The 14,567-nt window shown below is 43.5% G+C and overlaps 1 protein-coding gene across 2 annotated transcripts in view; it reads right to left on the bottom strand.

The window, feature by feature from the left end:
• Positions 1–14,567, bottom strand: part of FRMD6 (FERM domain containing 6) — a 142,164-nt gene that overhangs the window by 66,930 nt on the left and 60,667 nt on the right. The window contains exon 1 of one of the 2 annotated variants that reach the window (XM_087728386.1): positions 7,154–7,295. The exons of the other annotated variant lie outside the window; for it this stretch is intronic. The gene's annotated coding sequence lies outside the window, so the exon portion shown is untranslated. Of the gene's footprint in view, positions 1–7,153; positions 7,296–14,567 lie in introns of those variants that run through there. 2 annotated transcript variants of the gene reach the window in all.

Raw genomic sequence — 14,567 nt, 5'->3', positions numbered from 1 at the left:
ATGACATTTATGGCTTCAGTCCGTCTATCATCATATAATGCTCTAATGAAGATATAGGTCCAACCCTTATTGTTTGTAAAGTCTGAAGGCCAGAAGAGGAGAAGAGATTACCGTACATATATAAGCCACATGTGTTTCTTAGTTCAACACATATCTAGAGAAAAATACATGTCAGTATTATAATTTTGATACAATTAAAATGAGCTGCTACAAAATAATGTATTTTGCCCACATGAACATAGCCTTGCTGGCTTTAGAATATGAGATTCCCTTTCAGTGGAAACTTTTTTTTCTACATGTATCGGTATACAGGAATTTTAAGCTTGTACGTTCTATTCACTTTTTAAAACCATAATTGATCAATTCAATAAAAACTGCAATCCTTATGCTGCTGTCTCTGGCTTAGTATCATATGAGCTACAGCAACATTTTCCAAGCAAATGCCCTTCCAAGTATGCTGGATTTAAATTCCCATAGTTCCCAGCCAGCATGGCTAGTACAGCTGGACAATACCAAGTTACATAAGAATGTATTGCCGGAAGACATCTTAGCCCATAAGGCAGTCTCACTCTGAGGGCTTTCTTACTTCAGTCCTTAGATACTATTACCTAATACTGCATCTTTTGACTTTTTCAGCTTAGTACATGAGCCACATTCTTTTCCAACCTTACAATATACAATCTGTTTTTCCCTCTTTCACTCTCTGCCTATCAAAAACCTGGATCTCATCTAACAAATTCTTTCCAAAAATGGGGGAATTGGACAGTACGTGCTTGCTTTTTCTAGTTATCCAAGTGTCACATGAAATCTACAACACGCTTAAACATAAAGGTTCCCCTCGCACATATGTGCTTGTTGTTTCTGGCTCTAGGGGGCAGTGCTCATCTCTGTTTGAAAGCCAAAGAGCCAGTGCTGTCCGAAGACATCTCCGTGGTCATGTGGCCAGCATGACTAAACGCCGAAGGCACACGGAGCACTGTTACCTTCCCACCAAGGTGGTCTTATTTTTCTACTAGCATTTTTACATGCTTTCGAACTGCTAGGTAGGCAGAAGCTAGGACAAGTAACGCGAGCTCACTGTGTTAATGCAGCTCTAGGTGTTTGAACCGTCAAACTGCTGACCTTCCTGATCAACAAATTCAGTGTCTTAGTCATGAGCCACCGAGTCCCAAGACACTACTAGAGTTCAATTGTTCTTCGTTCCTCAAGCAATTCTTCTTTTGTTCCATCTTAAAATTCTGACTGTAAAAGCCTCAGAGCTTCAATATTAAGTCCCCCCAGCTTTTCTTTCCTTCTACCACCTAGGTTTTTGCAGCATCATGTCTGAAAAAAGATCTGGATATTTCAAAATCTTACAACAACTTGAATATATTCAGCCTTTTAAAATATTGCCTGATAATAGATAGTTTGGGCTAATATGTAAGGTCCTAGAGTAGATTGAGGAATCTTAAATTCTAGTCCTGCCTTAGGCAGCAAACCAGCTGTGGGGGAGATTGGTCCAGTCTTTCTAAAGTTCTGGGCAATGGCAAATCATTTCTGAAATGCTGCCAAGATAACTGTATGGACTTATTCAGATAGTACATAACATGTGTACACACACACACACACACACACACAAACACACACACAAATACAGAGGATGAGATACTCTTTAGAACATCCCAATACATGCATCTATGTTTTAGTAGGCCAATGAGATCATTATGACATCAGCAACCACAAAAGTATTCTCTATACTCATCTAGAACACATCTTGCAAGAGAAGAAACAGGCATTTAATCAACGTAAGACATTTGCAAACAGCAGTTTAGATTCTTCATTCAGTTCTGGATGTTTGCTATTTTTCAGTTATTGAAAAGAAAGAAAGTAGAAGAAAGATATATGTAGACGCATAAACCCAGCATAGCTATTACTTCAAAAACTAAAGCTGGCAAAACTAAAAGTAGTTGGGGAAACAGGTGGGATCTTTGCACAACTCCCATGCACCCAGATGGACTGAACATGGTATACAGTACCTTGACACTAAATGGAGGCGCTTTGTGTCCATGCAATATAGCACAATATTGCTGATAAATTGCAGAGATGGGTGAAGCCAACCATTTCAAGATCAAAATGCTCCACTTTTGAGTTTGGTCCAACCAGGAATGTCCAAACACTACTTTTATAGGTATCATCTGACAATGGTCAAAATAATTCAAAACAGTTCGACGTCTTAAGTTTGAAATGTATCTGGAATTCGAAAAAACATTTTTGAACTCAAAACAGCAGTTCAGTCTGCAAAATGTCTTGTACACCTCTAACAGGGTTTACTCACAATGTGCTTGTTTCTCTACAGTCTTTCTGGTTTTAGGTTACCCCTTTGCTACCTGGTTTCACGTTTCTTTCTTACCACCTTTTCAGGTTGCTTGTTGTTCTCCCGAACAACGTGCCATGAGCACAAAGAGCTGCTTACGCAGCAAAAAGCAATGCAGACACGAGCAAAAAACAAATATGAACACATTGCTGGTCCCAAAAGGAAGCAGCAAGAAAGCCATACAGCAGACATTTTATACTACTGAAGCTCTCAACAATCAAGAAAGTCTGTGTGGAAACTTAGAGGTACATCGAGCAGCAGTGTAATGCAGAATGCTTAACAGTAGCACTTATGAAAACAAATATAAGGTATGCTTCTCCGTTTTTGTGTGGTAATAGGATTAATCTCACAAAGCAGTTGTACACTGGAAGAGACTTTTTATATACACCCCCTCCCTCCCCCAGCCGTGATCTGACTTTTAGCAGAGCAACCTGGATACTTAACTAAGCATGCTGGGTAAAATTGTGGCTTATGCTGTACATGACTAAATCATGGTTTGTCAATCTGTAGGTCTATTATGCATCCGAAATAGAAAGACATAGGATGCCAGTTTTCTAGGCTGTCCCAAGAATCTTCTGTGATTATGCAACTTGAAATCTTTCGGACAAAAGGCCACAGATAGATTTTACACTTTTGACAGGCAGATCCACCCATAACCTTGTTTGTTTTTCTGAAGGCCTATGGATCTACATATGATATCCTATAATGCAGAGATAGTGATAGCACAGGACTTTTAGATGCCAATAGAGGAAGACATTGTGATGGGTTAGTCATTTTCATTAAATAAATAACGAGGACAAGAATGGCCAGAAATCACGGGGAGGTTAGGATCATATTGCATTTTTTTCTCTTAAGAATGGTGTGTAGACCACCTCCTTCCACAGCAGAGATATTGTCAGGGTTCAGCTACTGAGAGGTTGACTGGTTAGGTCGGGAGTCTTCATTGTTTCTGACTCTCCGTAATAATTTGCATGTCAATTCTAAGATATCTCAGTGGTCAGGACAAAGGACAGCCCTTGAACAAATGAATTCCTAGAGAGCAGAAGAATGCAAGAACAATGTTGCCGGGGGAGATCAAGGTCTTTCTAACTCAGCAACAGCTATCCATCCATTAGACACTTTTCAGAAATTGGACGTGAGCATAACTGTTGTCACACAGAATCTGGGGCTCAAAATTAGTCAAATATCCTCCCTTGACAAGTTTGTCTATATGCACCCTACACGGTTATAAAGAAAATGCCTAAGGAGGAATTTGGTAAGCGTGTTTTGCCCCATTTTACAACTTTTGTCGCATTTGTTAAGCGAATCACTGCAATTGTTAAATTAGTGACATAGTCATTAAGTGAATCTGGTTTTCCCATTGACTTTGCTTGTTAGGAGGTTGCTAAAGGGGATCACATGACCCCTGGGCCATTGCAACTGTCATAAACGTAAGTCAGTTGTCAAGCATCCAAATGTAAATCATGTGCCCATGGGGATGCTACAATGGTATATAGGTGTGAAAATGGTCATTTTTTTCAGTGCCGTTATAACTTCAGTCACTAAGTGAACTGTTGTAAATCAAGGACTACTTATGTATATAAAACAAGCACAGTCACCATTGACAAATCAGAGTAATTGGGGAAACACGAGCAATTAAAACCTAGGAGGTAGGACATTGCTGATTAACTTCACACATTGCACTAAGTGACAGCAAGATTTACTTGTTTTTGACAGGATGTTGCATGAACTTTATATCTTCTTCAACACATCACGGCTCAGCTTGATGGATGAACCCCACCTGGTGTCTGCATAATAACACCCTAATGCACAGACCCAGTTCTCTTAATCAAAGGCTAATCTACTATTTTCCAGGTGTCTCTGTAGAATGTCTTAGTTCAACATTATCACATCTTTTGATGCCAAACTGAAACAGCTATTTCTTCAACAGATGAAAAGGTTATGCTGGGAAGCCAAAGTGAAGTGGAACTCAAATGCAGTTTTTCTAAAGCTTTTATTCCAAGAGCAGCAATGTTGGTTCAGATCTAGGCCTCAATTGCTGCTTCTAAAATCTATAAGGTCTCCTACAGTCTTAATACTGTATTTAAAAAAAAAAAAACACTGCTTGGTAATTGTGACAACATTCTTGCAAAGTAGGATCAGATGAAGAACTAAAGTAGATGATGCGTTGCTCTTATCCAATCAGCAGATCTATAGCAGACATAAACTTAGAATAATTTCCATTAAGACTAATGCTGAGCTCAACACACTCCCGTTTTTTTCAACCACCTCGAACTTCTAGAAGTAAAGGCAAATAGCCTAACCTCCCTCAATATGATGGACACAAGGTAAGTTGGCCTACAATTCCCATGAACCTCTACCACCATGGCTCATGTAGGGTAACAGTTGCTTTGAGGCTATCAAACTGCAAACTTTAACTGCAATCTAGTTTGCTAAATAAGAGTGTTTGTACTTTTATCTATAACACTTCCGAACTTGGCTATAGTCTTATAGTTCAACAATCAGGAAGTTGAACTTGAATTTAAACACAGAACAAACCCCAGAAATACTAATAGAAGAGAATAACTGATGCTCAGGGGTTGAGCCATGGAGTCCTGGTGGTCTCGAAGCTTAGTTATTTGCTTCCAGATGTTTTATTAGCATTGAAGATGTTACCTAGTCAGGTAGAGAAGTGTTTGCAAGCAAACAATGAAGATCAGAGAATACCAAAGACTCCACAGAAATGTACGTAGGAACTGTATTCAAGTGTCCTTTTCAGAGCTCATATGTGGCCTAGCACAGGGGTCACCAACCTTCCAGATCTCAGGGACCACTAAATTCATAATTTTAAATCCCATGGACCACTAATATGAATTAGTGACAGGATGGGGTCCTTCTGGCACTTAGCTTGGCCACCTGTTAGCAGAAAGAAGCCCCCTGGGTGAACCGTAGGTTTGCTGTCCATTGCAGCTAGGAATCTCAAATACGGCCAAGAATGAATGTTTGTCTTGTAGCCAGCCCGGGTGCTAGATCGGCCCCATGCAAACTCTTGTCTTTCAAGGAGCCTGGCCAAAGTTTAGCGTACCGCTCACTGAAATGCCTGGACTCCCAGGGAGGGAAGGACTGGAGCTACTAAACAGGCAGCCAAGCTAGGTGCCTGAAGGACCCCATCCCATCAGTGAGCAGGAGTAATTGCTTCGGTGGGTCGTATCTGGGCCATGGGCCATAGTTTGAGGATCCCTGATTTAGTGCAATACATTAAAAAAATGCAAAAATGCAAAAAAATTTCTGTGGACCATCAAAATTTTCTTGCAGACCACTCGTGGTCCACCGATGGCCTAGCAGACTGAACCTCAGCACTGCAGAGCTGCAACAGGCTTTTCCCTCTGAGATAGGGACCTATTACAACTAGAAGTAAATGTTCACCCTTATCAAACATCCCTCCAGGACTCTATTGTAGGACCGGTCTCGGAGTACTAATCCTTCAGGGCAACATCACCCATTTTTCTTATCTCCAGACTACCCTGAAGATAACTACTCCAGAGCTCCGCAAAACAAAACTGCTAAAATATTAAAGCATGGTTGGGAGAGAAAAGTATTCAAGGGGGGGGGGGGGGAAGAATGAGGCGCCTGGATGCCATTCTAGATCATGCACACACAAAGCTGCTTATTTTGATTCTGTCTACACAGTCACACAGTTATACGTACTCAAGTCCCATCACTCTGGAAGGAAAACACTGACTCTAAGGCACTGTTGGGAGCTCACTCTTTCTTTTCAAAGAAACTGAATGAAGCAGTTGAATTCCAGCATTAAAGGGGAGGCCCTCTCCAGTCCCATCAAGCCAAAGGAGGGTTTTGTCTTTATTTTTTTGGCTAGCTCTGGCCGTTTGTGGAGAAGTCCAGCTAAGTTCATCTTAGCTCACCTTGCGCTGCAACTTTTGTGAGGCAGCTCCTAAAGGTTTAAAGTAAGCATCTCTTTGCTGGCGATGGTCTGAAAGCCTCTATTTCTGCTCCCCCTCCTCCAATTTTCCCGGCGAGTGGTGGGGTAAAATTGTTCAAGCAGACCCATGTAATAATACTCGAATCCCGGCACACCGATTTGAACCATTCCAAGCTTCCAAATCAAGGGAACCTTCCTTCTTGCAGCTGGAGCAAAGCGTCCTGCCCACAGCTGCTGGACCGACAGCCGACCCCCACCCTTCCCCCCTCCACGCAATCAGATTCAGACAACCCTGTGCCTCCAGACTCCGAGCGCTTCCTGCAATCCCCCCTTCCCACTCCCCAGTTTCTCCGTCCAATGGTCCTGCTGACTGGAGATGCTAGAAGTTCCCGTCCGCGCATCCGAAAGGCACCGAGCTGGAGCAGCCCGCCAAGAGGAATCGGCTGGCCTCCCCCCCTTTTTTTTCTTTCCGGGAAAGCCCACTCCCACGAGAATCGCCGCGTCGTTTCGGCAGCCTCCCCCACCTCCCCGGCCGTTATCGAAAACCGTCAAAGTTTTCTAGGAGAGTGACCCTAAATCTGGCCGACACCGCGCCCCCCAGAAGCCTTGCCCCTAGTTGGAGCCCCTTCCCGACGCCGCTGCCCCCAGACGCGCAACGCAGAAGGCGCCCCCTGCGCTCGCTTCGCTTCCAAAGAAAGCCGAGTTTGGCCAGGAAAAGCGCGGCGGGAGCACCCCATCCCGCTCGCCCTGCTCTTCCTCCCTCCCTTCCCCTCTCTTTCCCCGGCCCGGGCTCTGCATTCCTGTTCAAAAAAAAAAAAAAAAGCAGCGGCTGAAAGGCGCAGGATTTTCCAAACAGCCCACCGGGCGAGCCGAGTTTTTACCTCCGCCGGAAAGGAGAACGGCTTCCTACGGCGGTACCGCCGCGCCTCCTCCCCACACTCTCTGTGCAGGAAGCCCCGGTCCTGCTTCGCTGCGGAGGCTTTTTCCCCCCGTTCCCGCTGGCGCTCCTCTCGCAGTTACAACCGCTCCTCCCTTCGCCCAGCTCTGGAGCCGACTGGAGCCTCAATCACAACACATGGAAAGAGCCAAGCTGGGGACCGTACCAAGAGCCGCTGGTGGGGGTGGCCGGTGCGTGGCGCTCCGTTCGCTGCTCCCTTGCTGCAGCGAGCCGGACCGCGCGCTGCCCTTCGGCGTATCAGAACCGCGTCTGAGATCCAAAACCTCCCAAGCTAGCCCTTGGTTAGGGGGAGGAGGGCGATCCCGGTGGGTCTTTTCCTGTGCCCCCCTCCTCTTCCTCCCTTAGTACCAACCCTTTCCCCAAGCATAACATTCTCTTCTAGGAGAATGAGCGTCACCCACAGCTATGCAGCAGCTGGCAGGATTCGCGAGCCTGAGAAGAAAAGGTGTACGGGTCCGAGATGGTCGCCTTCGATCCAAAACTTAAGAACCTTCGGGAACTCAACTCTATGGTTCGGGGTTGTTATGGAATCACGAGGGAACTATACTCTGCAAGTGCTCAGAGGAACTCTTGCTACTGGTGCTCCAAGGGCCTTTAGGGATGGTGGTGGTAGTTTGATTGTCAAGGAATGTGATTTTGAGTGTTACACCAAGTTGGTAGACCTGCGTGTGAATATAATAGCTGTGGATATATTAGTTGATATGATCAGTTCCTCCCCAGGACACTTGCTCCTGGGGAGGAAAGCTATGGCAAATCTAGACCGCATACTAAAAGCAGAGACATCACCCTGCCAACAAAAGTGCGTATAGTCACGGCTATGGCTTTCTCAGTTGCAATGGATGGCTGTGAAAGTTGGAGCATAAGAAAGACTGAGTGCCAAAGAATTCAGGCCTTTGAACTATGATGCTGGAGAAGATTCCTGCAAGTCCCTTAGACTGCAAGACGATCAAACTGGTCAGTCGTAGAGGAGATCAACCCTGACTGCTCTTTAGAAGGCCAGATCCTGAAGATGAAACTCAAATACTTTGGCCACCTAATAGAAGGAAGGACTCACTGGAGAAGAGCCTAATACTGGGAAAGATTTTGGACAAAAGAAGAAGGGGACGACAGAAAGTGAGGTGGCTGAATGGAGTCACCGAAGCAGTAGGCATGAGCTTAAATGGATTCTGGGGGATGGTAGAGGACAGGAAGGCCTAGAGCAGTGGTTCTCAACCTTCCCAATGCTATGACCCTTTAATACAGTTCCTCATGTTGTTGTGACCCGCAACCATAAAATCGGTTCCTAAGACCATCGAAAATATGTGTTTTCTGATGGTCTTAGGCAACCCCTATGAAAGGGACGTTTGACCCCCCCAAAGAGGTCACGACCCACAGGTTGAGAACCGCTGGCCTAGAGGAACATTCATGGAATTTTGATGGGTCAGATATCACTTCGCAACTAACAACAGCATGATCAATACGGTTTTTAAATGACGTGTTTGTAAATAGCCGTGAGATGAGAAAGCAGGCCAATTAAATGAGTGATATCTAGAGTGGTACCATTGGGTGAAAAGTTACTTCGAATTGTTTCACACGCCAGGTGCCATGGTCTCATCATATCTGAATTCTGGAATAGCCTTTATAGGGAAACCCCCTTGACTGACAAAGTTTAATAAAGCCTTTTTATGTTTGGCTTCCTCACTTGTTACATTTTATTTTTAATGTCTTATCAGAGCAGTAATTGCCTTACTGTTTTGGCTGTTAACACATTATGTTTCACTGCATTTCTTGTGCTATTATTTTGTGAGAATGCCTTTTTAATAGCCAGAGGAAACCTTGAAGCATTTTAACCAAAATAGTTTTATATTTAATTTTCTCTAAAGTATTAATACATTGAAATTATCTCCTTATTGCAGAGAAGATGCTGAGAGGAACGCTCTAACCTTATATAAATCTATTACTCTGAAGTAAGTCTTATGTAGTTGAGTGATGCTTGCTTTCAGGAAAGAAGATAAAACACTGCAATTTTACGTTATAGTCTGTAAACGTAAGTGTGAGAATAAGTCTTGCTCACACAGAGAGGACTTGCATTGGCAAAAGCTGAGCGGTGAGGCTACAAAACAAATTACTGCAAAGGGACGGGATATTCACCAAACTCAGCACTATGTGTTTTTCTGTACTGATTCAAAACGCTGCATTTGCAAAGCAAGTTAGGTTGTCAACCATGATTGACCAACTACTATGGCTAAGCCGAAGACAAACAAACCGTATAATGTTTTTGAGTGCTACATGAATCAGATCATTACCCTATAACAGTTTTGTTCTGATTTAATGTGTTTTATGAATAAATCTATTGCAGTTTCTAAGGCAGCACTTACGGAATAGGAATATTCTTTATTGGACACACAAGGAATTTGTCTACGATACATAAGCTCTCAGTGTACATACAAACAGCAAGCTGATAAATCATAGGTCATAAATTAGCACAATGGTCTTATCCTGGGCAACTTTGAGATAGGTGGACTTCAGCTCCCAGAATTCTCCAGTCAGTATGCTGTGGGGAATTCTAGGAATTGAAGTCCGGACATCTTGAATATTTTGAGGCTGAAAAACACTGGTTTAGCAAGTGTGAACACAGCTGCAGTAAACTCCAGAGGCAGAATAAGCCAGTAATTCTACTGTACATGGAGAAAGGCAAAAAGTGATATATTGGTAGGAAGCTAAGTTTATGCAAAACATAGACAGAACTGTAAGGAGGGAAACATTAGGCTGTAACCCAGCAAGATTCATTAAGTATATGTAACTTTTAGGCATTCTCTTTAGGATTATTCTTTTCTTCTTTCCCTCTAGATAATCTGTTCTCTCCCCCCCTCCATTATAACAATTCACAGTGTGTAAAAAGGGATTGTTTTTTTTAAATATATACTACTGTAAAGGTCTGTCCACATGACTCCCAGGCCATCTAAATAAATCCTGTCTATTTGCCTAACTGCATGGGAACTATAATAATTGGAACTTAAAATCTTTAATTGGTGCAACTGGGGCTAGCATCCATACACACCGGTAGTGTTAGCAATAGAGGCAACAAGAATAGACGTGATGAGCATGCACTTGATTTAAAAGGAATGGCCACTTAATTCAATGCCAGTAACTACCAGATCCTGTAAAGTTTGCATTTTGAATACATTCACTAATGATGAAATCTGGCCCATAAGAGGATGCAGGTGAATAACAATGCAAAGTGCTTCCTACAGCTAAATCTCCAGCCATCATCATCTGAATGAAAAAGAGCCACATCATTTTATGATAGCTAGATAGCTAGCTAGATAGATGATAGCTAGATAGATAATAGATAGATAGATAGATGATAGATAGATAGATAGATAGATAGATGATAGATAGATAGATAGATAGATAGATGATAGATAGATAGATAGATAGATAGATAGATAGATAGATAGATAGATAGATAGATGATAGATCAGACAGATGGACAGACCGCTATAATATACAGGAGCTTGGTAAAGAAAATGCAGACACTGGTAAATAGTATTGATGAGTTTCAAAATTCAGGAAACATTTGCCTGAAATGACTCTCCCTGGGCTTTGTGCTATACTACATCTGCTCAAGTAGAATGAAAGGTCTTCTACAGAGACAATCGGCTGCCCTCCGTAATTTTGGCCTATGTTATTTAGATTTTTTGCATAATTGCATCCCTGCAACAACAAAGTGAAAATACAAAATCCTATGCACAGGGAGTGAGGAAAATAGTTTCTGCCATATAATATGTATTAGGGGAGAGAGTAGGCATTGCATGGTAAATTCCCATCGCCACCACAATCAATTGTGGTATAATAAATGTTTGCACTAGCGCAATCCCATGGAAAAGTTAAGTTATCTAGCCTTGCCTTTCCCAGGGTACCGCTTATTGCATTTAAATATCTTGCCATTTCTCTGTCACCTTGTAGATGCTACTTCTTCACAAGACATCATTTGAAAAGGCTGGGGCAGTCCCCAGCATACTTCTACTTGCAGTGATTTCTTTGGAGCAGTGTCTCGTTCTGTATATCTTGCCTTTTATTAGAAGCTAGAGTTAGAATAGAATAACAGAATTGGAAGGGACCTTGAAGGTCTTCTAGTCCAACCCCCTGCCCAGGCAGGAAGCTCTGTACCACTTCAGACAAATGGATATCCAGAATCTTCTTAAATATGTCCAGTGTTGGAGCATTCACAACTTCTGGATACAAGTTGTTTTATTGATTAATTGTTCTAACTGTCAGGAAATTTCTCCTTAGTTCTAAGTTGCTTCTCTCCTTGATTAGTTTCCACCAATTGCTTCTTGTTCTACACTCAGGTGCCTTGGAGAATAGTTTGACTCCCTCTTCCATGTGGCAACCCCTGAGATATTGGAACACTGCTATCATGTCTCCCCTAGTCCTTCTTTCTATTAAACTAGACATACCCAGTTCCTGCAACCGTTCTTCATATGTTTTAGTTAAAGAACGTGTACCTCCAGATACTGCTATGATAAAGTCTCAGCACTGGCCACTCTCCGATTGAGGTTAAGAATTATAGTTCAGCAACCCCAAAATACTTTCAAATACTCTATTAAGAAAGAATTCCTTATGGGTGGTCAGTGACTTCCTCAATCATGGATTTTCTCCCAGATCTTAGCTCTGTGTCAAGATCTTAGCTGTTCCTAGCACTTTTCTGGACAGAGAGAATCAGAATAGAGCTTGGAAGACACCTTGGAGGTCTTCTAGTCCAGCCCTCTGTTCACGCAGGAGTACCATTTGAGATAAGTGACTGTCCAGTCTCTTCTTAAAAACATCCAGTGATGAAGCATCCACAACATCTGAAGCTGTTCGATTGGTTAATTGTGCTCACTGTTAGGAAGTTTCTCCTCAATTCCAGGTTGCTTCTCTCCTTGATTAGTTTCCATCCATTGTTTCTTGTCTTACCTTTGGAAAATAAGTTGATCCCCTCTTCTTTGTGGTAGCCTCTGGAATACTGCCAACATGCCCCCTCCAGTCCTTCTTATTTTTCTAGACTAACTCTAGAGAGCTCAGATGTTATTTCTGAGATATGTTTGAGCCACTTTCCCAGCTCAGGAGTCAAAGCCCCAACTGTTTCTACCTCAGTAGGATCACTTTGGTCTTTACTTTCCACTTCCTCTCCATTTCCTCCTTCAAGCCCTGGTCCTTCTACAGCAGTGATGGCTAACTTTCTCCCCATTGCATGCCAAAAGTGGGGGGAGCGCAGGGGAGTCATGCATGCCCATACCCATATTTCTATGCACACGACCCCGCCCTCCCCCTGCTTTTGGCACGCGATGGACCTCTTTTCCACCTCCCCAGGCTCCAGAGGCTTTCTAGGAGCCTGGGGAGGGCAAAAACGGCATCCCCTGCCCCCCCCCCCCCCGGAGGCCATCTGGAGGCTTCAGGGAAGCTTCCCTGAAGTCTCCGGAGGAAGAAAAACAGCCTTACAGGGAACCCGGAAGTTCGGTAATGGATTTCTGGTTTGAGCGTTGGGTTGTTTTTTGCCCTCCGAAGGTTTCAGGGAAGAATCTGGAGGGCGAAAAATGGCCGAAAATGAAGGCCGAATTCAGCAACGCCTCGCATCCCCTAACAAATTGCTCCATGCACCACCTATGGCACGTGTGCCATGTGTTCGCCATCATGTTTCTCACATTTCTTCTTCCTGATTTGCTGTCAGTTGGCACCACTACATCTATCATCATCGCCAGAGGTGGTATTCAGCTGGTTCAGACTGGTTTGCTCAAACCAGTAGCTGAAATAGCCTGCCCCGACTCTATGCCATCCTGTTTAGGCACGTTTTTCAGGCCAGGCACATGCGTGGAAGGCACACACACGAGCAAACCACATGCACGAAAGACTGGTCGTATGTGTAGAAGGGGCACACACGCACGGGGCAAACCAGTGGTAACAAAATGTTATACCCAACACTGATTATCTCTATCTTCTGGTCTTCGTCTACTATTAAGATGTCTGGTTTATTGGTCAGTGTCTGCCTGACACTGCCTGAAGAGCCGAGGTGGCACAGTGGTTAGGGTGCAGTACTGCAGGCCACTTCAGCTGACTGTTATCTGCAGTTCAGCGGTTCTAATCTCACCGGCTCAAGGTTGACTCAGCCTTCCATCCTTCCGAGGTGGGTGAAATGGGGACCCAGACTGTGGGGACGATACGCTGACTCTGTAAACCGCTTAGAGAGGGCTGAAAGCCCTATGAAGCAGTATATAAGTCTAACTGCTATTGCTATTGCTATTGCCTGTCTGTTTGTATATGGAAGTACCACAGAATATTAGCCTTCTTATTCTCCACAGCTTTCTGTGGGATCCCCCATCTAGACTTAGAAAGTTCTAGCCCATGTTCTGTAAAATGTTTCTGTACACAATGCCAGCCACTTGGTTGTGTTGTTCAGTGCCTGCATCTTATACCCAATCACTATGTGTTGGTCTGTCTCTGAGGCCTCATTGCATAATCTACACCTCAAAGTAATCCTGTTACTGTGAAGGATGATTAGAAAGAAGTTGTGGCTCTTAGCTTTGATCATGATACCGTATTTGGTTTTTGTTTCATTTTCCCCAACATATTTTCCTGCATATAAAGCCGATATAATGGGCTGGGTTCATTCATTATAGTAAGTCGAAAGTTCAGTGTATTCTGGACACCCATGCAATGCAGCTTGTAAAGCATGGGGTTTGACTACACTTATATGAACCAGCTAAATATGATTCATTCAGCAAATACTCTAAAACAAACAATAGTTCAGAACAGGGACATGCAGTCACTAGAGGCAGGGGAGGCGGGGCCTCACCAGTCTCCTGTGGAAAAGAAAGAATTTTAAATAATTTTTTTAAATAATTAAAGCCAGGGTAGTTGCTACCAGATTCAAAGTCACAGTGGCTTGGTGTCTGCTCTCAGTGTTAACTATGGGAGGAGGCGAGAGAACTCGGAGCCTCTTTTGCCTAAGGAATTGTCCACCTTTTAAAAGTTAAGACGGAGTTAACAAGCGAACACTTTCATATGCAAAAGGGGCACTGATTCTCCCGCCTCCTGATCGGGGAGCAGCGAATCATGCCTTAAGAGCTTACGTTGAGCACGCTTACGTTGGGCGGACAAGAGGAGAGTTGAGAGAGTTTCCACAGCTGGAAAAGGTGGATCAGACGGAGGGAGGGGGGTGGTTCAAATTTATTGTAATTTAATTTGTAATTTAATAAAACATTTAATTTTTTATTGTGAGGTTTGTGTGTGTGTGTTTTTTTTTTCTTTCTTCACAGCGGTGGGGTCGGAGGAGGCAGGGGGGCGAGGCGGCGGAGCACGGAAGCGGCAGGGAC

This window comes from Thamnophis sirtalis, unplaced genomic scaffold, assembly GCF_051295495.1.
Source record: "Thamnophis sirtalis isolate CommonGarterSnake01/CBP01778 unplaced genomic scaffold, rThaSir2_p1.2 scaffold_1, whole genome shotgun sequence".
Taxonomy (NCBI): domain Eukaryota; kingdom Metazoa; phylum Chordata; class Lepidosauria; order Squamata; family Natricidae; genus Thamnophis; species Thamnophis sirtalis.
The sequence above is the reverse complement of the archived record's forward strand: the minus strand, read 5'-3'. Positions and strand labels throughout refer to the sequence as shown.